We start from the raw sequence: 12428 nt of genomic DNA, 5'->3' as shown, positions 1-12428 counted from the left end.
CTGTACTGGACGTATAATACTGTACTGTATGTAGAGTACTGTACTATATGTAGAGTACTGTATGTAGAGTACTGTACTGTATGTAGAGTACTGTATGTAGAGTAATGTACTGTATGTAGAGTACTGTATGTAGAGTACTGTATGTAGAGTAATGTACTGTATGTAGAGTACTGTATGTAGAGTTCTGCACTGTAGAGTACTGTATGTAGAGTACTGCACTGTATGTAGAGTACTGTACTGTATGTAGAGTACTGTATGTAGAGTAATGTACTGTATGTAGAGTACTGTATGTAGAGTTCTGCACTGTAGAGTACTGTATGTAGAGTACTGCACTGTATGTAGAGTACTGTACTGTATGTAGAGTACTGTATGTAGAGTAATGTACTGTATGTAGAGTACTGTATGTAGAGTACTGTATGTAGAGTACTGTACTGTATGTAGAGTGCATTAACTATGATCTGTCAATCAAACACACTGCGGCAGGCAGGGCTGTTCTAAGTGCAGATCCTGAGGGAGGGGGGAGCAGTTAGGATACGTCCCAAAGGGCACCCTATTCCCTATATAGTGCACTGCTGTTGACCACAGCCCATTGGACCCATATACCATATTATATAAGAAGTAGGGTGCCATTTGAGACAGAGCCTTAGTGAACCCTGTGTTATGACTTATTGATGCCCACCTCTCAGGACTTCCTGGTCTCAACAGAAGGTCAAGATGCAGGCGTTTCTATTCTGACACATTGGCCGTGTCTGAAATGGCACCCTATTCCCTATGTAGTGCACTACTTTTGACCAGGGTCCATAAGGTCCATGTAGTACACTGCATATCGAATAGGTTGCCATTTGGGACGCGGGCACTTAGACTGGAGAGGTTTTTCTGATTGGGAAACACTGTCCTCTACTGAACATGTATAGCTACTCTGATGACAGACACGATTGGATTGTGCTTTAAATACCAAAGTGATTGAGTAGACTAATTGTTTATGAGAATGGGTTTCTGAGGGCTTTAGCATGACTGTCAGCACTTGGGAGGTCAGTGGATTTGGACGTGAGTGAAAAAAAAAAAGTATACATATGTTTTCTTTTGTTATAATATGTCATTTAGCAGACGCTTTTATCCAAAGCGACTTACAGTCACGTGTGCATACATGTTTACGTATGGGTGGGATCGAACCCACTACCCTGGCGTTACAGGCGCCGTGCTCTACCAGCTGAGCTACAGAGGACCGTGTTATAGACTTGAGATACAAATTTAAAGACTCAAATCACCATCCCTGAAACCATGAACAGTAGCTGACCTGAAAACTGGTGTTTAGAGGGCGTTTAAATGTAAACCCCAATGTAAGTGTGATGATACACAGAAAGTGTTTTAAAACAGAATAGAAGTACTCTGAAACACCCAAAGTGGTTCTTCAATCTGGTTTCAGGAGGCAGCATCAACACACTAAAACAATGTTTGTTTTGCATGCTGTGTCTCATACAATCAAATGGGTAAGAAATGCAAATGGCCTATAGCCTAAATATTGATTGATGGTGGGGCCTGTGGAGAATATGGTTTGTGGAATTCCATTTCAATGCTTTATTTAGAGGAGATAGAGAAAGAGTGAAAGGAGGAAGCAGGAGTTGAATCCCCAACTTCTGGGGCAGTAGGATGGTACACATCATTGGCATTTTACACACTCAACCACACAGCCACACTGTAAAAAAAAAAATATTATGTGGTGAATTGAAATAAGAAAAATTAATGCAAGTCGTTTCAAAGTTTTGTTTCATTTTACCAAAACATGTAAGGAATAAATGCAACTTAGTATGTTGCTCAACATGTATGTACACTGTACAGAATATAAGCGCAAAACTTAGTTTTGTTCCCATGTTTCATGAGCTGGAATAAAAGATCCCAGAAATGTTCCATACGCACAAAAAGCGTATTTCTTTGAAATGTTGTGCACAAATGTGTTTATATCCCTGTTAGTGAGCATTTCTCCTTTGCCAAGAGAATCCATCCACCTGACAGGTTTGGCATATCAAGAAGCTGATTAAACAGCATAATCACTAAACAGGTGCAGCTTGTGCTGGGGACAATAAAAAGCTAATGTAAAATGTGCAGTTTTGCCACACAACACAATGCCACAGATGTCTCAAGTTTTGAGGAAGCGTACAATTGGCATGCTGACTGCAGGAAAGTCCACCAGAGCTGTTAGAGAATTGAATGTTAATTTCTCTACCATAACCCGCCTCTAATGTCGTTTTATAGAATTTGGCAGTACGTTCAACCAGCCTCACAACCGCAGACCACGTGTAACCACGCCAGCCCAGGACCTTCACATCCGGCTTCTTCACCTGCGGGATCGTCTGAGACCTGCCAGCTGGACAACTTGATGAAACTGAGGAGTATTTTTGTCTGTAATAAAGCCCTTTTGTAAGGAAAAACTAATTCTGATTGGCTGGGCCTGGCTCCCCAGTGGGCGGGCCTGGCTCCCAAGTGGGTGGGCCTATGCCCTCCCAGGCCCACCCATGGCTGCGCACCTGCCCAGTCATGTGAAATCCATAGATTAGGGCCTAATTAATTAATTTCAATTGACTGTTTTCCTCATATGAACTGTAACTCAGTAAAATCATTGAAATTGTTGCATGCTGCGTTTATATTTTTGTTCAGTGTATATACAGTGGGGGGAAAAAGTATTTAGTCAGCCACCAATTGTGCAAGTTTTCCCACTTAAAAAGATGAGAGAGGCCTGTAATTTTCATCGTAGGTACACGTCAACTATGACAGACAAAATGAGATTTTTTTTCTCCAGAAAATCACATTGTAGGATTTTTAATGAATTTATTTGCAAATTATGGTGGAAAATAAGTATTTGGTCAATAACAAAAGTTTCTCAATACTTTGCTATATACCCTTTGTTGGCAATGACACAGGTCAAACGTTTTCTGTAAGTCTTCACAAGGTTTTCACACACTGTTGCTGGTATTTTGGCCCATTCCTCCATGCAGATCTCCTCTAGAGCAGTGATGTTTTGGGGCTGTCGCTGGGCAACACAGACTTTCAACTCCCTCCAAAGATTTTCTATGGGGTTGAGATCTGGAGACTGGCTAGAGCCACTCCAGGACCTTGAAATGCTTCTTATGAAGCCACTCCTTCGTTGCCCGGGCGGTGTGTTTGGGATCATTGTCATGCTGAAAGACCCAGCCACGTTTCATCTTCAATGCCCTTGCTGATGGAAGGAGGTTTTCACTCAAAATCTCACGATACATGGCCCCATTCATTCTTTCCTTTACACGGATCAGTCGTCCTGGTCCCTTTGCAGAAAAAACAGCCCCAAAGCATGATGTTTCCACCCCATGCTTCACAGTAGGTATGGTGTTCTTTGGATGCAACTCAGCATTCTTTGTCCTCCAAACACGACGAGTTGAGTTTTCACCAAAAAGTTATATTTTGGTTTCATCTGACCATATGACATTCTCCCAATCCTCTTCTGGATCATCCAAATGCACTCTAGCAAACTTCAGACGGGCCTGGACATGTACTGGCTTAAGCTGGGGGACACGTCTGGCACTGCAGGATTTGAGTCCCTGGCGGCGTAGTGTGTTACTGATGGTAGGCTTTGTTACTTTGGTCCCAGCTCTCTGCAGGTCATTCACTAGGTCCCCCCATGGTTCTGGGATTCCTGCTCACCGTTCTTGTGATCATTTTGACCCCACGGGGTGAGATCTTGCGTGGAGCCCCCAGATCGAGGGGAGATTATCAGTGGTCTTGTATGTCTTCCATTTCCTAATAATTGCTCCCACAGTTGATTTCTTCAAACCAAGCTGCTTACCTATTGCAGATTCAGTCTTCCCAGCCTGGTGCAGGTCTACAATTTTGTTTCTGGTGTCCTTTGACAGCTCTTTGGTCATAGTGGAGTTTGGAGTGTGACTGTTTGAGGTTGTGGACAGGTGTCTTTTATACTGATAACAAGTTCAAACAGGTGCCATTAATACAGGTAACGAGTGGAGGACAGAGGAGCCTCTTAAAGAAGAAGTTACAGGTCTGTGAGAGCCAGAAATCTTGCTTTTTTGTAGGTGACTAAATACTTGTTTTCCACCATAATTTGCAAATAAATTCATAAAAAATCCTACAATGTGATTTTCTGGATTATTTTTCCTCAATTTGTCTGTCATAGTTGATGTGTACCTATGATGAAAATTACAGGCCTCTCTCATCTTTTTAAGTGGGAGAACTTACACAACAGCTTCTACCCCCAAGCCATAAGACTCCTGAACAGCTAATCATGGCTACCCGGACTATTTGCACTGCCCCCCCACCCCATCCTTTTTACGCTGCTGCTACTCTGTTAAGTATTTATGCATAGTCACTTTAACTCTACCCACATGTACATATTACCTCAACTACCTCAACTAGCCGGTGCCCCCGCACATTGACTCTGCAACGGTACCCCCCTGTATATACAGCCTCCCTACTGTCACTTTATTTTACTTCTGCTCTTTTTTTCTCAACACTTTTTTTGTTGTTGTTTTATTCTTACTTTTTTTGTTTAAAATAAATGCACTGTTGGTTAAGGGCTGTAAGTAAGCATTTCACTGTAATGTCTGCACCTGTTGTATTTGGCGCATGTGACCAATACAATTTGATTTGATTTGATTTGATTTGACTAAATACTTTCTTCCCCCACTATATTATGAGGATAACCAAATATAGAGAAAATGTAGTGATTGAACATTGGAAGTTTTAATGTCCTTGCACTTCCTATCTTGCCATAGTCGTTCAGTTTTTAGAGGATTGTGGGTTTTTCTTTCTTTTTTTTTTACTATATGATAACTTTACACAATGTTGTATGCATGTTTGAAGAAAGAAAAGTATACTTCTATATTAGTATTAAGCAGCTGGTTGTGCCATGAGGTGTACTAGATCAATATGAACCAATAAAAAAAACATCAGGCAAAATTACGTTCAATGATGATACAACCCATTCCCACATTTCTGACTGTTAATTGTAGAGGCATGTACAGTATCCTACAATACTTGCTTTAAAACATCTAGTTATTGCTTGTGGATTGAGCACTGTGCTCAACAATGCCTGCCAAAATGTTACAAAACATCTCAGGGTTATGTATTTCAATAATTTGCTACTCCTGTCTGTCTCTACCCTGCTACTCCTGTCTGTCTCTCTACCCTGCTACTCCTGTCTGTCTCTCTACCCTGCTACTCCTGTCTGTCTCTAACCTGCTACTCCTGTCTGTCTCTACCCTGCTACTCCTGTCTGTCTCTCTACCCTGCTACTCCTGTCTGTCTCTCTACCCTGCTACTCCTGTCTGTCTCTCTACCCTGCTACTCCTGTCTGTCTCTCTACCCTGCTACTCCTGTCTGTCTCTAACCTGCTACTCCTGTCTGTCTCTACCCTGCTACTCCTGTCTGTCTCTCTACCCTGCTAATCCTGTCTGTCTCTACCCTGCTACTCCTGTCTGTCTCTCTACCCTGCTACTCCTGTCTGTCTCTATCCTGCTACTCCTGTCTGTCTCTCTACCCTGCTACTCATGTCTGTCTCTCTACCCTGCTACTCCTGTCTGTCTCTCTTCCCTGCTACTCCTGTCTGTCTCTACCCTGCTACTCCTGTCTGTCTCTACCCTGCTACTCCTGTCTGTCTCTCTACCCTGCTACTCCTGTCTGTCTCTCTCCCTGCTACTCCTGTCTGTCTCTACCCTGCTACTCCTGTCTGTCTCTACCCTGCTACTCCTGTCTGTCTCTCTACCCTGCTACTCCTGCCTGTCTCTCTACCCTGCTACACCTGTCTGTCTCTCTTCCCTGCTACTCCTGTCTGTCTCTCTATTCCTGCTACTCCTGTCTGTCTCTCTACCCTGCTACTCCTGTCTGTCTCTCTACCCTGCTACTCCTGTCTGTCTCTCTACCCTGCTACTCCTGTCTGTCTCTCTTCCTGCTACTCCTGTCTGTCTCTCTTCCCTGCTACTCCTGTCTGTCTCTCTTCCCTGCTACTCCTGTCTGTCTCTCCCCTGCTACTCCTGTCTGTCTCTCTCTACTCCTGTCTGTCTTCTACTCCTGTCTGTCTCTGCCCTGCTACTCCTGTCTGTCTCTCTTCCCTGCTACTCCTGTCTGTCTCTACCCTGCTACTCCTGTCTGTCTCTCTACCCTGCTACTCCTGTCTGTCTCTCTACCCTGCTACTCCTGTCTGTCTCTACCCTGCTACTCCTGTCTGTCTCTACCCTGCTACTCCTGTCTGTCTCTCCCCTGCTACTCCTGTCTGTCTCTACCCTGCTACTCCTGTCTGTCTCTCTCCTGCTACTCCTGTCTGTCTCTCTCCTGCTACTCCTGTCTGTCTCTACCCTGCTACTCCTGTCTGTCTCTACCCTGCTACTCCTGTCTGTCTCTACTCCTGCTACTCCTGTCTGTCTCTCTACCCTGCTACTCCTGTCTGTCTCTCTAACCTGCTACTCCTGTCTGTCTCTACCCTGCTACTCCTGTCTGTCTCTCTACCCTGCTACTCCTGTCTGTCTCTACCCTGCTACTCCTGTCTGTCTCTACCCTGCTACTCCTGTCTGTCTCTACCCTGCTACTCCTGTCTGTCTCTTACCTGCTACTCCTGTCTGTCTCTCTACCCTGCTACTCCTGTCTGTCTCTACCCTGCTACTCCTGTCTGTCTCTACCCTGCTACTCCTGTCTGTCTCTACCCTGCTACTCCTGTCTGTCTCTACCCTGCTACTCCTGTCTGTCTCTACCCTGCTACTCCTGTCTGTCTCTACCCTGCTACTCCTGTCTGTCTCTCTCTGCTACTGTCTGTCTCTACCCTGCTACTCCTGTCTGTCTCTACCTGCTACTCCTGTCTGCTCTCTACCCTGCTACTCCTGTCTGCTCTCTACCCTGCTACTCCTGTCTGTCTCTCTGCCTGCTACTCCTGTCTGTCTCTCCCTGCTACTCCTGTCTGTCTCTCCCCTGCTACTCCTGTCTGTCTCTACCCTGCTACTCCTGTCTGTCTCTCCCTGCTACTCCTGTCTGTCTCTACCCTGCTACTCCTGTCTGACTCTTCCCTGCTACTCCTGTCTGTCTCTACCCTGCTACTCCTGTCTGTCTCTACCCTGCTACTCCTGTCTGTCTCTCTACCCTGCTACTCCTGTCTGTCTCTACCCTGCTACTCCTGTCTGTCTCTCTACCCTGCTACTCCTGTCTGTCTCTCTACCCTGCTACTCCTGTCTGTCTCTACCCTGCTACTCCTGTCTGTCTCTCTACCCTGCTACTCCTGTCTGTCTCTCTCCCTGCTACTCCTGTCTGTCTCTCTGCCTGCTACTCCTGTCTGTCTCTCCCTGCTACTCCTGTCTGTCTCTCTACCCTGCTACTCCTGTCTGTCTCTCTACCCTGCTACTCCTGTCTGTCTCTACCTCTGCTACTCCTGTCTGTCTCTACCCTGCTATTCTGTCTGTCTCTCTGCCTGCTACTCCTGTCTGTCTCTACCCTGCTACTCCTGTCTGTCTCTCTACCCTGCTACTCCTGTCTGTCTCTCTACCCTGCTACTCCTGTCTGTCTCTACCCTGCTACTCCTGTCTGTCTCTTCCTCTGCTACTCCTGTCTGTCTCTCTACCCTGCTACTCCTGTCTGTCTCTACCCTGCTACTCCTGTCTGTCTCTACCCTGCTACTCCTGTTTGTCTCTACCCTGCTACTCCTGTCTGTCTCTCTACCCTGCTACTCCTGTCTGTCTCTACCCTGCTACTCCTGTCTGTCTCTCTACCCTGCTACTCCTGTCTGTCTCTACCCTGCTACTCCTGTCTGTCTCTACCCTGCTACTCCTGTCTGTCTCTCTTCCCTGCTACTCCTGTCTGTCTCTACCCTGCTACTCCTGTCTGTCTCTCTACCCTGCTACTCCTGTCTGTCTCTACCCTGCTACTCCTGTCTGTCTCTCTTCCCTGCTACTCCTGTCTGTCTCTACCCTGCTACTCCTGTCTGTCTCTCTACCCTGCTACTCCTGTCTGTCTCTACCCTGCTACTCCTGTCTGTCTCTACCCTGCTACTCCTGTCTGTCTCTCTACCCTGCTACTCCTGTCTGCTCTCTACCCTGCTACTCCTGTCTGTCTCTCTACCCTGCTACTCCCTTGTCTGTCTCTACCCTGCTACTCCTGTCTGTCTCTACCCTGCTTCCTGTCTGTCTCTGACTCCTGTCTGTCTCTCTACCCTGCTATCCTGTCTGTCTCTACCCTGCTACTCCTGTCTGTCTCTCTACCCTGCTACTCCTGTCTGTCTCTACCCTGCTATCTCCTGTCTGTCTCTCTACCCTGCTACTCCTGTCTGTCTCTACCCTGCTACTCCTGTCTGTCTCTCTACCCTGCTACTCCTGTCTGTCTCTACCCTGCTACTCCTGTCTGTCTCTACCCTGCTACTCCTGTCTGTCTCTACCCTGCTACTCCTGTCTGTCTCTCTACCCTGCTACTCCTGTCTGTCTCTACCCTGCTACTCCTGTCTGTCTCTACCCTGCTACTCCTGTCTGTCTCTACCCTGCTACTCCTGTCTGTCTCTCTGCCTGCTACTCCTGTCTGTCTCTACCCTGCTACTTCCTGTCTGTCTCTCTACCCTGCTACTCCTGTCTGTCTCTACCCTGCTACTCCTGTCTGTCTCTACCCTGCTACTCCTGTCTGTCTCTCTACCCTGCTACTCCTGTCTGCTCTCTACCCTGCTACTCCTGTCTGTCTCTACCCTGCTACCCCTGTCTGTCTCTAACCCTGCTACTCCTGTCTGTCTCTACCCTGCTACTCCTGTCTGTCTCTACCCTGCTACTCCTGTCTGTCTCTTCCCTCTACTCCTGTCTGTCTCTCTCCTGCTACTGTCTGTCTCTACCTGCTACTCCTGTCTGTCTCTCTCCTGCTACTCCTGTCTGTCTCTACCCTGCTACTCCTGTCTGTCTCTCTACCCTGCTACTCCTGTCTGTCTCTCTACCCTGCTACTCCTGTCTGTCTCTACCTGCTACTCCTGTCTGTCTCTCTCCCTGCTACTCCTGTCTGTCTCTCTACCCAGCTACTCCTGTCTGTCTCTCTACCCTGCTACTCCTGTCTGTCTCTACCCTGCTACTCCTGTCTGTCTCTACCCCTGCTACTCCTGTCTGTCTCTCTACCCTGCTACTCCTGTCTGTCTCTACCCTGCTACTCCTGTCTGTCTCTCTACCCTGCTACTCCTGTCTGTCTCTACCCTGCTACTCCTGTCTGCTCTCTACCCTGCTACTCCTGTCTGTCTCTACCCTGCTACTCCTGTCTGTCTCTCTACCCTGCTACTCCTGTCTGTCTCTACCCTGCTACTCCTGTCTGTCTCTCTACCCTGCTACTCCTGTCTGTCTCTCTACCCTGCTACTCCTGTCTGTCTCTCTACCCTGCTACTCCTGTCTGTCTCTACCCTGCTACTCCTGTCTGTCTCTACCCTGCTACTCCTGTCTGTCTCTCTACCCTGCTACTCCTGTCTGTCTCTCTACCCTGCTACTCCTGTCTGTCTCTACCCTGCTACTCCTGTCTGTCTCTACCCCTGCTACTCCTGTCTGCTCTCTCCCCTGCTACTCCTGTCTGTCTCTACCCTGCTACTCCTGTCTGTCTCTCTACCCTGCTACTCCTGTCTGTCTCTACCCTGCTACTCCTGTCTGTCTCTACCCTGCTACTCCTGTCTGTCTCTACCCTGCTACCCCTGTCTGTCTCTCTACCCTGCTACTCCTGTCTGTCTCTCTACCCTGCTACTCCTGTATGTCTCTCTACCCTGCTACTCCTGTCTGTCTCTACCCTGCTACTCCTGTCTGTCTCTACCCTGCTACTCCTGTCTGTCTCTCTACCCTGCTACTCCTGTCTGTCTCTACCTGCTACTCCTGTCTGTCTCTACCCTGCTACTCCTGTCTGTCTCTACCCTGCTACTCCTGTCTGTCTCTACACTGCTACTCCTGTCTGTCTCTCTACCCTGCTACTCCTGTCTGTCTCTACCCTGCTACTCCTGTCTGTCTCTCTACCCTGCTACTCCTGTCTGTCTCTACCCTGCTACTCCTGTCTGTCTCTACCCTGCTACTCCTGTCTGTCTCTACCCTGCTATCCTGTCTGTCTCTCTACCCTGCTACTCCTGTCTGTCTCTACCCTGCTTACTCCTGTCTGTCTCTACCCTGCTACTCTGTCTGTCTCTACCCTGCTACTCTGTCTGTCTCTCTGCCTGCTACTCCTGTCTGTCTCTACCCTGCTACTCCTGTCTGTCTCTCTACCCTGCTACTCCTGTCTGTCTCTACCCTGCTACTCCTGTCTGTCTCTACCCTGCTACTCCTGTCTGTCTCTACCCTGCTACTCCTGTCTGTCTCTACCCTGCTACTCCTGTCTGTCTCTCTACCCTGCTACTCCTGTCTGTCTCTACCCTGCTACTCCTGTCTGTCTCTACCCTGCTACTCCTGTCTGTCTCTACCCTGCTACTCCTGTCTGTCTCTCTACCTGCTACCCTGTCTGTCTCTACCCTGCTACTCCTGTCTGTCTCTCTACCCTGCTACTCCTGTCTGTCTCTACCCTGCTACTCCTGTCTGTCTCTACCCTGCTACTCCTGTCTGTCTCTACCCTGCTACTCCTGTCTGTCTCTACCTGCTACTTCTGTCTGTCTCTCTACCCTGCTACTCCTGTCTGTCTCTACCCTGCTACTCCTGTCTGTCTCTACCCTGCTACTCCTGTCTGTCTCTACCCACTACTCCTGTCTGTCTCTCTACCCTGCTACTCCTGTCTGTCTCTCTACCCTGCTACTCCTGTCTGTCTCTACCCTGCTACTCCTGTCTGTCTCTACCCTGCTACTCCTGTCTGTCTCTACCCTGCTACTCCTGTCTGTCTCACCCTGCTACTCCTGTCTGTCTCTACCCTGCTACTCCTGTCTGTCTCTACCCTGCTACTCCTGTCTGTCTCTACCCTGCTACTCCTGTCTGTCTCTACCCTGCTACTCCTGTCTGTCTCTACCCTGCTACTCCTGTCTGTCTCTCTACCCTGCTACTCCTGTCTGTCTCTCTACCCTGCTACTCCTGTCTGTCTCTACTTCCCATCTCTGTCTGTCTCTACCCTGCTACTCCTGTCTGTCTCTCTTACTCCTGCTACTCCTGTCTGTCTCTACCCTGCTATCTCCTGTCTGTCTCTACTCCTGCTACTCCTGTCTGTCTCTACCTCTGCTTCTCCTGTCTGTCTCTCTCCTGCTACTCCTGTCTGTCTCTACCCTGCTACTCCTGTCTGTCTCTCTCCCTGCTACTCCTGTCTGTCTCTACCCTGCTACTCCTGTCTGTCTCTACCCTGCTACTCCTGTCTGTCTCTCTACCCTGCTACTCCTGTCTGTCTCTACCCTGCTACTCCTGTCTGTCTCTCTACCCTGCTACTCCTGTCTGTCTCTACCCTGCTACTCCTGTCTGTCTCTACCCTGCTACTCCTGTCTGTCTCCCCTGCTACTCCTGTCTGTCTCTACCCTGCTACTCTGTCTGTTCTCTACCCCTACTCCTGTCTGTCTCTCTACCCTGCTACTCCTGTCTGTCTCTACCCTGCTACTCCTGTCTGTCTCTACCCTGCTACTCCTGTCTGTCCTCTACCCTGCTACTCCTGTCTGTCTCTACCCTGCTACTCCTGTCTGTCTCTACCCTGCTACTCCTGTCTGTCTCTACCCCTGCTACTCCTGTCTGTCTCTACCCTGCTACTCCTGTCTGTCTCTCTACCCTGCTACTCCTGTCTGTCTCTACCCTGCTACTCCTGTCTGTCTCTACCCTGCTACTCCTGTCTGTCTCTACCCTGCTACTCCTGTCTGTCTCTACCCTGCTACTCCTGTCTGTCTCTCTCCTGCTACTCCTGCTGTCTCTCTCCTGCTACTCTGTCTGTCTCTACCCTGCTACTCCTGTCTGTCTCTACCCTGCTACTCCTGTCTGTCTCTCTGCTCTGTCTGTCTCTACCCTGCTACTCCTGTCTGTCTCTCTACCCTGCTACTCCTGTCTGTCTCTACCCTGCTACTCCTGTCTGTCTCTACCCTGCTACTCCTGTCTGTCTCTACTCCTGCTACTCCTGTCTGTCTCTACCCTGCTACTCCTGTCTGTCTCTCTACCCTGCTACTCCTGTCTGTCTCTCTCCTGCTACTCCTGTCTCTGTCTCTACCCTGCTACTCCTGTCTGTCTCTACCCTGCTACTCCTGTCTGTCTCTCTACCCTGCTACTCCTGTCTGTCTCTCTACCCTGCTACTCCTGTCTGTCTCTACCCTGCTACTCCTGTCTGTCTCTCTACCCTGCTACTCCTGTCTGTCTCTCTACCCTGCTACTCCTGTCTGTCTCTCTACCCTGCTACTCCTGTCTGTCTCTCTACCCTGCTACTCCTGTCTGTCTCTCTACCCTGCTACTCCTGTCTGTCTCTCTACTCTTACACTGTCTGTCTCTTCCCTGCTACTCCTGTCTGTTCTCTACCCCTGCTAC

Source organism: Coregonus clupeaformis, chromosome 7 (genome assembly GCF_020615455.1).
Source record: "Coregonus clupeaformis isolate EN_2021a chromosome 7, ASM2061545v1, whole genome shotgun sequence".
NCBI lineage: Eukaryota > Metazoa > Chordata > Actinopteri > Salmoniformes > Salmonidae > Coregonus > Coregonus clupeaformis.
Note: the sequence above shows the minus strand (reverse complement) of the source record.